The sequence below is a fragment of the Mixophyes fleayi genome, unplaced genomic scaffold (assembly GCF_038048845.1).
Source record: "Mixophyes fleayi isolate aMixFle1 unplaced genomic scaffold, aMixFle1.hap1 Scaffold_270, whole genome shotgun sequence".
NCBI classification, from domain to species: domain Eukaryota; kingdom Metazoa; phylum Chordata; class Amphibia; order Anura; family Limnodynastidae; genus Mixophyes; species Mixophyes fleayi.
In genome coordinates this window covers 80,001-92,500 of record NW_027446780.1, presented here as the reverse complement: position 1 = coordinate 92,500, position 12,500 = coordinate 80,001, and the positions used below count along the sequence as shown (strand labels likewise).

At 44.9% G+C, this 12,500-nt stretch overlaps 17 non-coding genes and 42 pseudogenes across 17 annotated transcripts in view; all 59 read right to left on the bottom strand.

The window, feature by feature from the left end:
* The window catches only part of LOC142126260 (5S ribosomal RNA), a 119-nt gene extending 96 nt beyond the window's left edge, over window positions 1–23 (bottom strand). The window contains exon 1 of the ribosomal RNA XR_012685186.1: window positions 1–23. This exon is cut by the window's left edge and continues 96 nt beyond it. This is a non-coding gene — a ribosomal RNA (5S ribosomal RNA).
* Window positions 24–108: 85 nt separating this feature from the next.
* LOC142126083 (5S ribosomal RNA) lies at window positions 109–227 on the bottom strand (annotated as a pseudogene).
* Window positions 228–311: 84 nt separating this feature from the next.
* On the bottom strand, window positions 312–430 carry LOC142126671 (5S ribosomal RNA; annotated as a pseudogene).
* An 84-nt stretch (window positions 431–514) lies between these two features.
* LOC142126585 (5S ribosomal RNA) lies at window positions 515–633 on the bottom strand (annotated as a pseudogene).
* An 83-nt stretch (window positions 634–716) lies between these two features.
* On the bottom strand, window positions 717–835 carry LOC142126103 (5S ribosomal RNA). The gene has a single exon (XR_012685063.1). It is a non-coding gene; the product is annotated as a 5S ribosomal RNA (ribosomal RNA).
* An 85-nt stretch (window positions 836–920) lies between these two features.
* Window positions 921–1,039, bottom strand: LOC142126640 (5S ribosomal RNA; annotated as a pseudogene).
* Window positions 1,040–1,121: 82 nt separating this feature from the next.
* LOC142126391 (5S ribosomal RNA) lies at window positions 1,122–1,239 on the bottom strand (annotated as a pseudogene).
* Window positions 1,240–1,323: 84 nt separating this feature from the next.
* LOC142126393 (5S ribosomal RNA) lies at window positions 1,324–1,442 on the bottom strand (annotated as a pseudogene).
* An 84-nt stretch (window positions 1,443–1,526) lies between these two features.
* Window positions 1,527–1,645, bottom strand: LOC142126482 (5S ribosomal RNA; annotated as a pseudogene).
* Window positions 1,646–1,729: 84 nt separating this feature from the next.
* LOC142126414 (5S ribosomal RNA) lies at window positions 1,730–1,848 on the bottom strand (annotated as a pseudogene).
* Window positions 1,849–2,136: 288 nt separating this feature from the next.
* Window positions 2,137–2,255, bottom strand: LOC142126545 (5S ribosomal RNA; annotated as a pseudogene).
* Window positions 2,256–2,340: 85 nt separating this feature from the next.
* Window positions 2,341–2,459, bottom strand: LOC142126607 (5S ribosomal RNA). Its single transcript, XR_012685228.1, has one exon. It is a non-coding gene; the product is annotated as a 5S ribosomal RNA (ribosomal RNA).
* An 84-nt stretch (window positions 2,460–2,543) lies between these two features.
* LOC142126293 (5S ribosomal RNA) lies at window positions 2,544–2,662 on the bottom strand (annotated as a pseudogene).
* Window positions 2,663–2,746: 84 nt separating this feature from the next.
* LOC142126612 (5S ribosomal RNA) lies at window positions 2,747–2,865 on the bottom strand (annotated as a pseudogene).
* Window positions 2,866–2,949: 84 nt separating this feature from the next.
* Window positions 2,950–3,068, bottom strand: LOC142126413 (5S ribosomal RNA; annotated as a pseudogene).
* Window positions 3,069–3,356: 288 nt separating this feature from the next.
* LOC142126544 (5S ribosomal RNA) lies at window positions 3,357–3,475 on the bottom strand (annotated as a pseudogene).
* Window positions 3,476–3,560: 85 nt separating this feature from the next.
* On the bottom strand, window positions 3,561–3,679 carry LOC142126595 (5S ribosomal RNA). The gene has a single exon (XR_012685227.1). It is a non-coding gene; the product is annotated as a 5S ribosomal RNA (ribosomal RNA).
* Window positions 3,680–3,763: 84 nt separating this feature from the next.
* On the bottom strand, window positions 3,764–3,882 carry LOC142126248 (5S ribosomal RNA). The gene has a single exon (XR_012685175.1). It is a non-coding gene; the product is annotated as a 5S ribosomal RNA (ribosomal RNA).
* Window positions 3,883–3,966: 84 nt separating this feature from the next.
* LOC142126611 (5S ribosomal RNA) lies at window positions 3,967–4,085 on the bottom strand (annotated as a pseudogene).
* Window positions 4,086–4,169: 84 nt separating this feature from the next.
* On the bottom strand, window positions 4,170–4,288 carry LOC142126674 (5S ribosomal RNA; annotated as a pseudogene).
* An 83-nt stretch (window positions 4,289–4,371) lies between these two features.
* LOC142126087 (5S ribosomal RNA) lies at window positions 4,372–4,490 on the bottom strand (annotated as a pseudogene).
* An 84-nt stretch (window positions 4,491–4,574) lies between these two features.
* On the bottom strand, window positions 4,575–4,693 carry LOC142126534 (5S ribosomal RNA). The gene has a single exon (XR_012685222.1). It is a non-coding gene; the product is annotated as a 5S ribosomal RNA (ribosomal RNA).
* Window positions 4,694–4,776: 83 nt separating this feature from the next.
* LOC142126231 (5S ribosomal RNA) lies at window positions 4,777–4,895 on the bottom strand. The gene has a single exon (XR_012685160.1). It is a non-coding gene; the product is annotated as a 5S ribosomal RNA (ribosomal RNA).
* Window positions 4,896–4,979: 84 nt separating this feature from the next.
* Window positions 4,980–5,098, bottom strand: LOC142126289 (5S ribosomal RNA). The gene has a single exon (XR_012685198.1). It is a non-coding gene; the product is annotated as a 5S ribosomal RNA (ribosomal RNA).
* An 83-nt stretch (window positions 5,099–5,181) lies between these two features.
* On the bottom strand, window positions 5,182–5,300 carry LOC142126659 (5S ribosomal RNA; annotated as a pseudogene).
* An 83-nt stretch (window positions 5,301–5,383) lies between these two features.
* LOC142126523 (5S ribosomal RNA) lies at window positions 5,384–5,502 on the bottom strand (annotated as a pseudogene).
* An 84-nt stretch (window positions 5,503–5,586) lies between these two features.
* On the bottom strand, window positions 5,587–5,705 carry LOC142126658 (5S ribosomal RNA; annotated as a pseudogene).
* An 83-nt stretch (window positions 5,706–5,788) lies between these two features.
* Window positions 5,789–5,907, bottom strand: LOC142126093 (5S ribosomal RNA; annotated as a pseudogene).
* An 85-nt stretch (window positions 5,908–5,992) lies between these two features.
* Window positions 5,993–6,111, bottom strand: LOC142126583 (5S ribosomal RNA). Its single transcript, XR_012685226.1, has one exon. It is a non-coding gene; the product is annotated as a 5S ribosomal RNA (ribosomal RNA).
* Window positions 6,112–6,195: 84 nt separating this feature from the next.
* On the bottom strand, window positions 6,196–6,314 carry LOC142126292 (5S ribosomal RNA; annotated as a pseudogene).
* Window positions 6,315–6,398: 84 nt separating this feature from the next.
* LOC142126592 (5S ribosomal RNA) lies at window positions 6,399–6,517 on the bottom strand (annotated as a pseudogene).
* Window positions 6,518–6,601: 84 nt separating this feature from the next.
* On the bottom strand, window positions 6,602–6,720 carry LOC142126410 (5S ribosomal RNA; annotated as a pseudogene).
* Window positions 6,721–7,008: 288 nt separating this feature from the next.
* Window positions 7,009–7,127, bottom strand: LOC142126542 (5S ribosomal RNA; annotated as a pseudogene).
* Window positions 7,128–7,212: 85 nt separating this feature from the next.
* LOC142126571 (5S ribosomal RNA) lies at window positions 7,213–7,331 on the bottom strand. Its single transcript, XR_012685225.1, has one exon. It is a non-coding gene; the product is annotated as a 5S ribosomal RNA (ribosomal RNA).
* An 84-nt stretch (window positions 7,332–7,415) lies between these two features.
* On the bottom strand, window positions 7,416–7,534 carry LOC142126291 (5S ribosomal RNA; annotated as a pseudogene).
* Window positions 7,535–7,618: 84 nt separating this feature from the next.
* On the bottom strand, window positions 7,619–7,737 carry LOC142126609 (5S ribosomal RNA; annotated as a pseudogene).
* An 84-nt stretch (window positions 7,738–7,821) lies between these two features.
* LOC142126673 (5S ribosomal RNA) lies at window positions 7,822–7,940 on the bottom strand (annotated as a pseudogene).
* An 83-nt stretch (window positions 7,941–8,023) lies between these two features.
* Window positions 8,024–8,142, bottom strand: LOC142126086 (5S ribosomal RNA; annotated as a pseudogene).
* Window positions 8,143–8,226: 84 nt separating this feature from the next.
* Window positions 8,227–8,345, bottom strand: LOC142126522 (5S ribosomal RNA). Its single transcript, XR_012685221.1, has one exon. It is a non-coding gene; the product is annotated as a 5S ribosomal RNA (ribosomal RNA).
* An 83-nt stretch (window positions 8,346–8,428) lies between these two features.
* On the bottom strand, window positions 8,429–8,547 carry LOC142126230 (5S ribosomal RNA). The gene has a single exon (XR_012685159.1). It is a non-coding gene; the product is annotated as a 5S ribosomal RNA (ribosomal RNA).
* Window positions 8,548–8,631: 84 nt separating this feature from the next.
* Window positions 8,632–8,750, bottom strand: LOC142126484 (5S ribosomal RNA). The gene has a single exon (XR_012685216.1). It is a non-coding gene; the product is annotated as a 5S ribosomal RNA (ribosomal RNA).
* An 84-nt stretch (window positions 8,751–8,834) lies between these two features.
* Window positions 8,835–8,953, bottom strand: LOC142126296 (5S ribosomal RNA; annotated as a pseudogene).
* An 83-nt stretch (window positions 8,954–9,036) lies between these two features.
* On the bottom strand, window positions 9,037–9,155 carry LOC142126646 (5S ribosomal RNA; annotated as a pseudogene).
* An 83-nt stretch (window positions 9,156–9,238) lies between these two features.
* Window positions 9,239–9,357, bottom strand: LOC142126520 (5S ribosomal RNA; annotated as a pseudogene).
* Window positions 9,358–9,441: 84 nt separating this feature from the next.
* Window positions 9,442–9,560, bottom strand: LOC142126656 (5S ribosomal RNA; annotated as a pseudogene).
* An 83-nt stretch (window positions 9,561–9,643) lies between these two features.
* On the bottom strand, window positions 9,644–9,762 carry LOC142126117 (5S ribosomal RNA; annotated as a pseudogene).
* Window positions 9,763–9,846: 84 nt separating this feature from the next.
* On the bottom strand, window positions 9,847–9,965 carry LOC142126509 (5S ribosomal RNA). The gene has a single exon (XR_012685219.1). It is a non-coding gene; the product is annotated as a 5S ribosomal RNA (ribosomal RNA).
* An 83-nt stretch (window positions 9,966–10,048) lies between these two features.
* Window positions 10,049–10,167, bottom strand: LOC142126483 (5S ribosomal RNA; annotated as a pseudogene).
* Window positions 10,168–10,251: 84 nt separating this feature from the next.
* Window positions 10,252–10,370, bottom strand: LOC142126277 (5S ribosomal RNA). The gene has a single exon (XR_012685197.1). It is a non-coding gene; the product is annotated as a 5S ribosomal RNA (ribosomal RNA).
* An 84-nt stretch (window positions 10,371–10,454) lies between these two features.
* On the bottom strand, window positions 10,455–10,573 carry LOC142126156 (5S ribosomal RNA). Its single transcript, XR_012685091.1, has one exon. It is a non-coding gene; the product is annotated as a 5S ribosomal RNA (ribosomal RNA).
* Window positions 10,574–10,656: 83 nt separating this feature from the next.
* LOC142126275 (5S ribosomal RNA) lies at window positions 10,657–10,775 on the bottom strand (annotated as a pseudogene).
* Window positions 10,776–10,857: 82 nt separating this feature from the next.
* On the bottom strand, window positions 10,858–10,976 carry LOC142126239 (5S ribosomal RNA). Its single transcript, XR_012685167.1, has one exon. It is a non-coding gene; the product is annotated as a 5S ribosomal RNA (ribosomal RNA).
* Window positions 10,977–11,060: 84 nt separating this feature from the next.
* On the bottom strand, window positions 11,061–11,179 carry LOC142126320 (5S ribosomal RNA; annotated as a pseudogene).
* Window positions 11,180–11,263: 84 nt separating this feature from the next.
* On the bottom strand, window positions 11,264–11,382 carry LOC142126423 (5S ribosomal RNA; annotated as a pseudogene).
* Window positions 11,383–11,465: 83 nt separating this feature from the next.
* On the bottom strand, window positions 11,466–11,584 carry LOC142126558 (5S ribosomal RNA; annotated as a pseudogene).
* An 83-nt stretch (window positions 11,585–11,667) lies between these two features.
* On the bottom strand, window positions 11,668–11,786 carry LOC142126605 (5S ribosomal RNA; annotated as a pseudogene).
* An 84-nt stretch (window positions 11,787–11,870) lies between these two features.
* Window positions 11,871–11,989, bottom strand: LOC142126471 (5S ribosomal RNA; annotated as a pseudogene).
* Window positions 11,990–12,073: 84 nt separating this feature from the next.
* On the bottom strand, window positions 12,074–12,192 carry LOC142126490 (5S ribosomal RNA; annotated as a pseudogene).
* Window positions 12,193–12,275: 83 nt separating this feature from the next.
* Window positions 12,276–12,394, bottom strand: LOC142126114 (5S ribosomal RNA; annotated as a pseudogene).
* Between the last annotated feature and the right edge of the window lie 106 nt (window positions 12,395–12,500).

Below are 12,500 nucleotides of genomic sequence, written 5' to 3'. Positions count from 1 at the left end.
TTCGGGGTGGTGTGGCTGTAGGTATCGGTTTTCTAAAGACCTACATGTCTTATACATCTCAAAACCAGCTTCGAAGGAAGCCGGAACAAGAGAAAATAAAAAAAAAACTGCCTACATCACCTGGTATTCCCAGGTGGTCTCCCATCCAAGTACTAACCAGGCAGGGCCCTGCTTAGCTTCCAAGATCAGACGAGATTAGGCTTGTTTAGGGTGGTGTGGCTGTAGGTATTGTTTTCCTAATGACCTACATCTCTTATACATCTCAAATCCAGCTTCGAAGGAAGCCGGAACAAGAGAAAATAAAAAAAAAAGGCCTACAGCACCTGGTAATCCCAGATGGTCTCCCATCCAAGTACTAACCGGGCCTGGCTCTGCTTAGCTTCCAAGATCAGACGAGATTGGGCTTGTTCATGGTGGTGTGGCTGTATGTATTGTTTTTCTAATGACCTACATCTCTTATACATCTCAAAACCAGCATTGAAGGAAGCCGGAACAAGAGAAAATAAAAAAAAAAGGCCTACAGCACCTGGTATTCATAGGTGGTCTCCCATCCAAGTACTAACCAGGCCCGACCCTACTTAGCATCCAAGATCAGATGAGATTGGGCTTGTTCAGGGTGGTGTGGTTATAGTATTGGTTTCCTAATGACCTACTTCTCTTATACATCTCAAAACCAGCATTGAAGGAAGTCGGAACAAGAGAAAATAAAAAAGAATTGCCTACAGCACCTGGTATTCCCAGGTGGTCACCCATCCAAGTACTAACCAGGCCCGGCCCTGCTTAGCTTCCAAGATCAGATGAGATTGGGCTTGTTCAGGGTGATGTGACTGTAGGTATTGTTTTTCTAATGACCTACATCTCTTATACATCTCAAAACCAGCATTGAAGGAAGACGGAACAAGAGAAAATAAAAAAAAAAAGGCCTACAGCACCTTGTATTCCCAGGTGGTCTCCCATCCAAGTATTAACCAAGCCCAGCCCTTCTTAGCTTCCAAGATCAGATGAGATTGGGCTTGTTCAGGGTAATGTGGCTGTAGGTATGGTTTCCTACTGACCTACATCTCTTATACATCTGAAAAGCAGCATTGAAGGAAGCCGGAACAAGAAAAAATAAAATAAAAGGCCTACAGCACCTGGTATTCCCAGGTGGTCTCCTATCCAAGTACTAACCAGGCCCGGCCCTGCTTAGCTTCCAAGATCAGATGAGATTGGGCTTGTTCAGGGTGGTGGGCTGTAGGTATTGGCTTCCTAATGACCTACATCTCTTATACATCTCAAAACCAGCATTGAAGGAAGCCGGAACAAGAGCAAATAAAAAAAAATGGCCTACAGCACCTGGTATTCCCAGGTGGTCTCCCATCCAAGTTCTAACCAGGCCCGGTCCTGCTTAGCTTCCAAGATCAAATGAGATTGGGCTTGTTCAGGGTGGTGTGGCTGTAGGTATTGGTTTTCTAATGACCTACATGTCTTATACATCTCAAAACCAGCTTCGAAGGAAGCCGGAACAAGAGAAAATAAAAAAAAACTGCCTACAGCACCTGGTATTCCCAGGTGGTCTCCCATCCAAGTACTAACCAGGCCGGGCCCTGCTTAGCTTCCAAGATCAGACGAGATTGGGCTTGTTCAGTGTGGTGTGGCTATAGGTATTGGTTTTCTAATGACCTACATCTCTTATACATCTCAAAACCAGCATTGAAGGAAGTCGGAACAAGTGAAAATAAAAAAAAATTGCCTACAACACCTGGTATTCCCAGGTGGTCTCCCATCCAAGTACTAACCAGGCCCGGCCCTTCTTAGCTTTCAAGATCAGATGAGATTGTGCTTGTTCAGGGCGGTGTGGCTGTAGGTATTGGTTTCCTAAAGACCTACATCTCTTATACATCTCAAAACCAGCTTCGAAGGAAGCCGGAACAAGAGAAAATAAAAAAAAAATTGCCTAAAGCACCTGGTATTCCCAGGTGGTCTCCCATCCAACTAATAACCAGGCCTGGCCCTGCTTAGCTTTGAAGATCAGACGAGATTGGGCTTGTTCAGGGTGGTGTGTCTGTAGATATTGATTTCCTAATGACCTACATCTCTTATACATCTCAAAACCAGCATTGAAGGAAGTCGGAACAAGTGAAAATAAAAAAAAATTGCCTACAACACCTGGTATTCCCAGGTGGTCTCCCATCCAAGTACTAACCAGGCCCGGCCCTTCTTAGCTTTCAAGATCAGATGAGATTGGGCTTGTTCAGGGTGGTGTGGCTGTATATATTGGTTTTCCTAATGACCTACATCTCTTATACATCTCAAAACCAGCATTGAAGGAAGCCGGAACAAGAGAAAATAAAAAAAAATGGCCTACAGCACCTGGTATTCCCAGGTGGTCTCCCATCCAAGTACTAACCAGGCCCAGTCCTGCTTAGCTTCCAAGATCAAATGAGATTGGGCTTGTTCAGGGTGGTGTGGCTGTAGGTATTGGTTTTCTAAAGACCTACATGTCTTATACATCTCAAAACCAGCTTCGAAGGAAGCCGGAACAAGAGAAAATAAAAAAAAACTGCCTACAGCACCTGGTATTCCCAGGTGGTCTCCCATCCAAGTACTAACCAGGCCGGGCCCTGCTTAGCTTCCAAGATCAGACGAGATTGGGCTTGTTCAGGGTGGTGTGGCTGTAGGTATTGGTTTCCTAATGACCTACATCTCTTATACATCTCAAATCCAGCTTCGAAGGAAGCCGGAACAAGAGAAAATACAAAAAAAAGGCCTACAGCACCTTGTATTCCCAGATGGTCTCCCATCCAAGTACTAACCAGGCCTAGCCCTGCTTAGCTTCCAAGATCAGACAAGATTGGGCTTGTTCAGGGTGGTGTGGCTGTATGTATTGTTTTCCTAATGACCTACATCTCTTATACATCTCAAAACCAGCATTGAAGGAAGTCGGAACAAGTGAAAATAAAAAAAAATTGCCTACAACACCTGGTATTCCCAGGTGGTCTCCCATCCAAGTACTAACCAGGCCCGGCCCTTCTTAGCTTTCAAGATCAGATGAGATTGTGCTTGTTCAGGGCGGTGTGGCTGTAGGTATTGGTTTCCTAAAGACCTACATCTCTTATACATCTCAAAACCAGCTTCGAAGGAAGCCGGAACAAGAGAAAATAAAAAAAAAATTGCCTAAAGCACCTGGTATTCCCAGGTGGTCTCCCATCCAACTAATAACCAGGCCTGGCCCTGCTTAGCTTTGAAGATCAGACGAGATTGGGCTTGTTCAGGGTGGTGTGTCTGTAGATATTGATTTCCTAATGACCTACATCTCTTATACATCTCAAAACCAGCATTGAAGGAAGTCGGAACAAGTGAAAATAAAAAAAAATTGCCTACAACACCTGGTATTCCCAGGTGGTCTCCCATCCAAGTACTAACCAGGCCCGGCCCTTCTTAGCTTTCAAGATCAGATGAGATTGGGCTTGTTCAGGGTGGTGTGGCTGTATATATTGGTTTTCCTAATGACCTACATCTCTTATACATCTCAAAACCAGCATTGAAGGAAGCCGGAACAAGAGAAAATAAAAAAAAATGGCCTACAGCACCTGGTATTCCCAGGTGGTCTCCCATCCAAGTACTAACCAGGCCCAGTCCTGCTTAGCTTCCAAGATCAAATGAGATTGGGCTTGTTCAGGGTGGTGTGGCTGTAGGTATTGGTTTTCTAAAGACCTACATGTCTTATACATCTCAAAACCAGCTTCGAAGGAAGCCGGAACAAGAGAAAATAAAAAAAAACTGCCTACAGCACCTGGTATTCCCAGGTGGTCTCCCATCCAAGTACTAACCAGGCCAGGCCCTGCTTAGCTTCCAAGATCAGACGAGATTGGGCTTGTTCAGGGTGGTGTGGCTGTAGGTATTGGTTTACTAATGACCTACATCTCTTATACATCTCAAATCCAGCTTCGAAGGAAGCCGGAACAAGAGAAAATACAAAAAAAAGGCCTACAGCACCTTGTATTCCCAGATGGTCTCCCATCCAAGTACTAACCAGGCCTAGCCCTGCTTAGCTTCCAAGATCAGACAAGATTGGGCTTGTTCAGGGTGGTGTGGCTGTATGTATTGTTTTCCTAATGACCTACATCTCTTATACATCTCAAAACCAGCATTGAAGGAAGCCGGAACAAGAGAAAATAAAAAAAAAAGGCCTACAGCACCTGGTATTCATAGGTGGTCTCCAATCCAAGTACTAACCAGGCCCGACCCTACTTAGCATCCAAGATCAGATGAGATTGGGCTTGTTCAGGGTGGTGTGGTTATAGTATTGGTTTCCTAATGACCTACATCTCTTATACATCTCAAAACCAGCTTTGCAGGAAGCCGGAACAAGAGAAAATAAAAAAAACAATCATACAGCATCTGGTATTCCCAGTTGGTCTCCTATCCAAGTACTAACCAGGCCCGGCCCTGCTTAGCTTTCAAGATCAGATGAGATTAGGCTTATTCAGGGTGGTGTGTCTGTAGGTATTGGCTTCCTAATGACCTACATCTCTTATACATCTCAAAACCAGGATTGAAGGAAGCCGGAACAAGAAAAAATAAAAAAAAATGGCCTACAGCACCTGGTATTCCCAGGTGGTCTCCCATCCAAGTACTAACCAGGCCCGGTCCTGCTTAGCTTCCAAGATCAGATGAGATTGGGCTTGTTCAGGGTGGTGTGGCTGTAGGTATTGGTTTTCTAATGACCTACATGTCTTATACATCTGAAAACCAGCTTCGAAGGAAGCCGGAAGAAGAGAAAATAAAAAATACTGCCTACAGCACCTGGTATTCCCAGGTGGTCTACCATCCAAGTACTAACCAGACCCGGCCCTGCTTAGCTTCCAAGATCAGATGAGATTGGGCTTGTTCAGGGTGGTGTGGCTGTAGGTGTTGGTTTCCTCATGACCTACATCTCTTATACATCTCAAAACCAGCATTGAAGGAAGTCGGAACAAGAGAAAATAAAAAAGAATTGCCTACAGCACCTGGTATTCCCAGGTGGTCTCCCATCCAAGTACTAACCAGGCCCGGCCCTGCTTAGCTTCCAAGATCAGATGAGATTGGGCTTGTTCAGGGTGGTGTGGCTGTAGGTATTGGTTTTCTAAAGACCTACATGTCTTATACATCTCAAAACCAGCTTCGAAGGAAGCCTGAACAAGAGAAAATAAAAAAAACTGCCTACAGCACCTGGTATTCCCAGGTGGTCTCCCATCCAAGTACTAACCAGGCTGGGCCCTGCTTAGCTTCCAAGATCAAATGAGATTGTGCTTGTTTAGGGTGGTGTGGCTGTAGGTATTGGTTTTCTAATGACCTACATGTCTTATACATCTCAAAACCAGCTTCGAAGGAAGCCGGAACAAGAGAAAATAAAGAAAACTGCCTACAGCACCTGGTATTCCCAGATGGTCTCCCATCCAAGTATTAACCAGGCCTAGCCCTGCTTAGCTTCCAAGATCAGACGAGATTGGGCTTGTTCAGGGTGGTGTGGCTGTACGTATTGTTTTCCTAATGACCTACATCTCTTATACATCTCAAAACCAGCATTGAAGGAAGCCGGAACAAGAGAAAATAAAAAAAAAAGGCCTACAGCACCTGGTATTCATAGGTGGTCACCCATCCAAGTACTAACCAGGCCCGACCCTACTTAGCATCCAAGATCAGATGAGATTGGGCTTGTTCAGGGTGGTGTGGTTATACTATTGGTTTCCTAATGACCTACATCTCTTATACATCTCAAAACCAGCTTTGCAGGAAGCCGGAACAAGAGAAAATAAAAAAAACAATCATACAGCATCTGGTATTTCCAGTTGGTCTCCTATCCAAGTACTAACCAGGCCCGGCCCTTCTTAGCTTTCAAGATCAGATGAGATTGGGCTTGTTCAGGGTGGTGTGGCTGTATATATTGGTTTTCCTAATGACCTACATCTCTTATACATCTCAAAACCAGCATTGAAGGAAGCCGGAACAAGAGAAAATAAAAAAAAATGGCCTACAGCACCTGGTATTCCCAGGTGGTCTCCCATCCAAGTACTAACCAGGCCCAGTCCTGCTTAGCTTCCAAGATCAAATGAGATTGGGCTTGTTCAGGGTGGTGTGGCTGTAGGTATTGGTTTTCTAAAGACCTACATGTCTTATACATCTCAAAACCAGCTTCGAAGGAAGCCGGAACAAGAGAAAATAAAAAAAAACTGCCTACAGCACCTGGTATTCCCAGGTGGTCTCCCATCCAAGTACTAACCAGGCCGGGCCCTGCTTAGCTTCCAAGATCAGACGAGATTGGGCTTGTTCAGGGTGGTGTGGCTGTAGGTATTGGTTTACTAATGACCTACATCTCTTATACATCTCAAATCCAGCTTCGAAGGAAGCCGGAACAAGAGAAAATACAAAAAAAAGGCCTACAGCACCTTGTATTCCCAGATGGTCACCCATCCAAGTACTAACCAGGCCTAGCCCTGCTTAGCTTCCAAGATCAGACAAGATTGGGCTTGTTCAGGGTGGTGTGGCTGTATGTATTGTTTTCCTAATGACCTACATCTCTTATACATCTCAAAACCAGCATTGAAGGAAGTCGGAACAAGTGAAAATAAAAAAAAATTGCCTACAACACCTGGTATTCCCAGGTGGTCTCCCATCCAAGTACTAACCAGGCCCGGCCCTTCTTAGCTTTCAAGATCAGATGAGATTGTGCTTGTTCAGGGCGGTGTGGCTGTAGGTATTGGTTTCCTAAAGACCTACATCTCTTATACATCTCAAAACCAGCTTCGAAGGAAGCCGGAACAAGAGAAAATAAAAAAAAAATTGCCTAAAGCACCTGGTATTCCCAGGTGGTCTCCCATCCAACTAATAACCAGGCCTGGCCCTGCTTAGCTTTGAAGATCAGACGAGATTGGGCTTGTTCAGGGTGGTGTGTCTGTAGATATTGATTTCCTAATGACCTACATCTCTTATACATCTCAAAACCAGCATTGAAGGAAGTCGGAACAAGTGAAAATAAAAAAAAATTGCCTACAACACCTGGTATTCCCAGGTGGTCTCCCATCCAAGTACTAACCAGGCCCGGCCCTTCTTAGCTTTCAAGATCAGATGAGATTGGGCTTGTTCAGGGTGGTGTGGCTGTATATATTGGTTTTCCTAATGACCTACATCTCTTATACATCTCAAAACCAGCATTGAAGGAAGCCGGAACAAGAGAAAATAAAAAAAAATGGCCTACAGCACCTGGTATTCCCAGGTGGTCTCCCATCCAAGTACTAACCAGGCCCAGTCCTGCTTAGCTTCCAAGATCAAATGAGATTGGGCTTGTTCAGGGTGGTGTGGCTGTAGGTATTGGTTTTCTAAAGACCTACATGTCTTATACATCTCAAAACCAGCTTCGAAGGAAGCCGGAACAAGAGAAAATAAAAAAAAACTGCCTACAGCACCTGGTATTCCCAGGTGGTCTCCCATCCAAGTACTAACCAGGCCGGGCCCTGCTTAGCTTCCAAGATCAGACGAGATTGGGCTTGTTCAGGGTGGTGTGGCTGTAGGTATTGGTTTACTAATGACCTACATCTCTTATACATCTCAAATCCAGCTTCGAAGGAAGCCGGAACAAGAGAAAATACAAAAAAAAGGCCTACAGCACCTTGTATTCCCAGATGGTCTCCCATCCAAGTACTAACCAGGCCTAGCCCTGCTTAGCTTCCAAGATCAGACAAGATTGGGCTTGTTCAGGGTGGTGTGGCTGTATGTATTGTTTTCCTAATGACCTACATCTCTTATACATCTCAAAACCAGCATTGAAGGAAGCCGGAACAAGAGAAAATAAAAAAAAAAGGCCTACAGCACCTGGTATTCATAGGTGGTCTCCAATCCAAGTACTAACCAGGCCCGACCCTACTTAGCATCCAAGATCAGATGAGATTGGGCTTGTTCAGGGTGGTGTGGTTATAGTATTGGTTTCCTAATGACCTACATCTCTTATACATCTCAAAACCAGCTTTGCAGGAAGCCGGAACAAGAGAAAATAAAAAAAACAATCATACAGCATCTGGTATTCCCAGTTGGTCTCCTATCCAAGTACTAACCAGGCCCGGCCCTGCTTAGCTTTCAAGATCAGATGAGATTAGGCTTATTCAGGGTGGTGTGTCTGTAGGTATTGGCTTCCTAATGACCTACATCTCTTATACATCTCAAAACCAGGATTGAAGGAAGCCGGAACAAGAAAAAATAAAAAAAAATGGCCTACAGCACCTGGTATTCCCAGGTGGTCTCCCATCCAAGTACTAACCAGGCCCGGTCCTGCTTAGCTTCCAAGATCAGATGAGATTGGGCTTGTTCAGGGTGGTGTGGCTGTAGGTATTGGTTTTCTAATGACCTACATGTCTTATACATCTGAAAACCAGCTTCGAAGGAAGCCGGAAGAAGAGAAAATAAAAAATACTGCCTACAGCACCTGGTATTCCCAGGTGGTCTACCATCCAAGTACTAACCAGACCCGGCCCTGCTTAGCTTCCAAGATCAGATGAGATTGGGCTTGTTCAGGGTGGTGTGGCTGTAGGTGTTGGTTTCCTCATGACCTACATCTCTTATACATCTCAAAACCAGCATTGAAGGAAGTCGGAACAAGAGAAAATAAAAAAGAATTGCCTACAGCACCTGGTATTCCCAGGTGGTCTCCCATCCAAGTACTAACCAGGCCCGGCCCTGCTTAGCTTCCAAGATCAGATGAGATTGGGCTTGTTCAGGGTGGAGTGGCTGTAGGTATTGGTTTCCTAATGACCTACATCTCTTATACATCTCAAAACCAGCATTGAAGGAAGCCGGAACAAGAGAAAATAAAAAAAAATGGCCTACAGCACCTGGTATTCCCAGGTGGTCTCCCATCCAAGTACTAACCAGGCCCGGTCCTGCTTAGCTTCCAAGAGCAAATGAGATTGGGCTTGTTCAGGGTGGTGTGGCTGTAGGTATTGGTTTTCTAAAGACCTACATGTCTTATACATCTCAAAACCAGCTTCGAAGGAAGCCTGAACAAGAGAAAATAAAAAAAACTGCCTACAGCACCTGGTATTCCCAGGTGGTCTCCCATCCAAGTACTAACCAGGCTGGACCCTGCTTAGCTTCCAAGATCAAATGAGATTGTGCTTGTTTAGGGTGGTGTGGCTGTAGGTATTGGTTTTCTAATGACCTACATGTCTTATACATCTCAAAACCAGCTTCGAAGGAAGCCGGAACAAGAGAAAATAAAGAAAACTGCCTACAGCACCTGGTATTCCCAGATGGTCTCCCATCCAAGTATTAACCAGGCCTAGCCCTGCTTAGCTTCCAAGATCAGACGAGATTGGGCTTGTTCAGGGTGGTGTGGCTGTACGTATTGTTTTCCTAATGACCTACATCTCTTATACATCTCAAAACCAGCATTGAAGGAAGCCGGAACAAGAGAAAATAAAAAAAAAAGGCCTACAGCACCTGGTATTCATAGGTGGTCACCCATCCAAGTACTAACCAGGCCCGACCCTACTTAGCATCCAAGATCAGATGAGATTGGGCTTGTTCAGGGTGGTGTGGTTATACTATTGGTTTCCTAATGACCTACATCTCTTATACATCTCAAAACCAGCTTTGCAGGAAGCCGGAACAAGAGAAAATAAAAAAAACAATCATACAGCATCTGGTATTTCCAGTTGGTCTCCTATCCAAGTACTAACCAGGCCCGGCCCTGCTTAGCTTTCAAGATCAGATGAGATTAGGCTTATTCAGGGTGGTGTGTCTGTAGGTATTGACTTCCTAATGACCTACATCTCTTATACATCTCAAAACCAGCATTGAAGGAAGCCGGAACAAGAAAAAATAAAAAAAAATGGCCTACAGCACCTGGTATTCCCAGGTGGTCTCCCATCCAAGTACTAACCAGGCCCGGTCCTGCTTAGCTTCCAAGATCAGATGAGATTGGGCTTGTTCAGGGTGGTGTGGCTGTAGGTATTGGTTTTCTAATGACCTACATGTCTTATACATCTCAAAACCAGCTTCGAAGGAAGCCGGAACAAGAGAAAATAAAAAAAACTGCCTACAGCACCTGGTATTCCCAGGTGGTCTACCATCCATGTACTAACCAGGCCCGGCCCTGCTTAGCTTCCAAGAACAGATGAGATTAGGCTTGTTCAGGGTGGTGTGGCTGTAGGTGTTGGTTTCCTCATGACCTACATCTCTTATACATCTCAAAACCAGCATTGAAGGAAGTCGGAACAAGAGAAAATAAAAAAGAATTGCCTACAGCACCTGGTATTCCCAGGTGGTCTCCCATCCAAGTACTAACCAGGCCCGGCCCTGCTTAGCTTCCAAGATCAGATGAGATTGGGCTTGTTCAGGGTGGTGTGGCTGTAGGTATTGGTTTCCTAATGACCTACATCTCTTATACATCTCAAAACCAGCATTGAAGGAAGCCGGAACAAGAGAAAATAAAAAAAAATGGCCTACAGCACCTGGTATTCCCAGGTGGTCTCCCATCCAAGTACTAACCAGGCCCGGTCCTGCTTAGCTTCCAAGATCAAATGAGATTGGGCTTGTTCAGGGTGGTGTGGCTGTAGGTATTGGTTTTCTAAAGACCTACATGTCTTATCCATCTCAAAACCAGCTTCGAAGGAAGCCGGAACAAGAGAAAATAAAAAAAACTGCCTACAGCACCTGGTATTCCCAGGTGGTCTCCCATCCAAGTATTAACCAGGCCCAGCCCTTCTTAGCTTCCAAGATCAGATGAGATTGGGCTTGTTCAGGGTGGTGTGGCTGTAGGTATGGTTTCCTACTGACCTACATCTATTATACATCTGAAAACCAGCATTTAAGGAAGCCGGAACAATAAAAAATAAAATAAAAGGCCTACAGCACCTGGTATTCCCATGTGGTCTCCCATCCAAGTACTAACCAGGCCCGGCCCTGCTTAGCTTCCAAGATCAGATGAGATTGGGCTTGTTCAGGGTGGTGTGGCTGTAGGTATTGGTTTCCTAATGACCTACATCTCTTATACATCTCAAAACCAGCATTGAAGGAAGTCGGAACAAGCGAAAATAAAAAAAAATTGCCTACAGCACCTGGTATTCCCAGGTGGTCTCCCATCCAAGTACTAACCAGGCCCGGCCCTGCTTAGCTTTCAAGATCAGACAAGATTGGGCTTGTTCAGGGTGGTGTGGCTGTAGGTATTGTTTTCCTAATGACCTACATCTCTTATACATCTCAAAACCAGCTTCGAAGGAAGCCGGAACAAGAGAAAAGAAAAATGAAAGGCCTACAGCACCTGGTATTCCCAGGTGGTCTCCCATCCAAGTACTAACCAGGCCCAGCCCTTCTTAACTTCCAAAATCAGTTGAGATTGGGCTTGTTCAGGGTGGTGTGGCTGTATGTATTGGTTTCTTAATGACCTACATCTCTTATACATCTCAAAACCAGCATTGAAAGAAGCCGGAACAAGAGAAAATAAAAAAAAAGGCCAACAGCATCTGGTATTCTCAGGTGGTCTCCCATCCAAGTACTAACCAGATCCGGCCCTGCTTAGCTTCCGAGATCAGATGAGATTGGGCTTGTTCAGGGGGGTGTGGCTATAGTATTAGTTAACTAAAGACCTACATCTCTTATACATCTCAAATCCAGCTTCGAAGGAAGCCGGAACAAGAGAAAATAAAAAAAAAAGGCCAACAGCACCTGGTATTCCCAGGTGGTCTCCCATCCAAGTACTAACCAGGACCGGCCCTGCTTAGCTTCCAAGATCAGACAAGATTGGGCTTGTTCAGGGTGGTGGGGCTGTATGTATTGGTTTCCTAATGACCTACATCTCTTATACATCTCAAAACCAGCTTCGAAGGAAACCGGAACAAGAGAAAATAAAAAAAAAAGGCCTACAGCATCTGGTATTCCCAGGTGGTCTCCTATCCAAGTACTAACCAGGCCCGGCCCTGCTTACCTTTCAAGATCAGATGAGATTGGGCTTATTCAGGGTGGTGTGGCTGTAGGTATTGGTTTCCTAATGACCTACATCTCTTATGCATCTCAAAACCAGCATTGAAGTAAGCCGGAACAAGAGAAAATAAAAAAAAATTGCCTACAGCACCTGGTATTCCCAGGTGGTCTCCCATCCAAGTACTAACCAGGCCTGACCCTGCTTAGCTTCCAAGATTAGACGAGATTGGGCTTGTTCAGGGTGGTGTGGCTGTATGTATTGGCTTCTTAATGACCTACATCTCTTATACATCTCAAAACCAGCTTCGAAGGAAGCCGGAACAAGAGAAAATAAAAAAAAAGTCCTACAGCATCTGGTATTCCCAGGTGCTCTCCTATCCAAGTACTAACCAGGCCCGGCCCTGCTTACCTTTCAAGATCAGACGAGACTGTGCTTATTCAGGGTGGTGGGGCTGTAGGTATTGGTTTCCTAATGACCTACATCTCTTATACATCTCAAAACCAGCATTGAAGGAAGCCGGAACAAGAGAAAATAAAAAAAAAAATCCTACAGCATCTGGTATTCC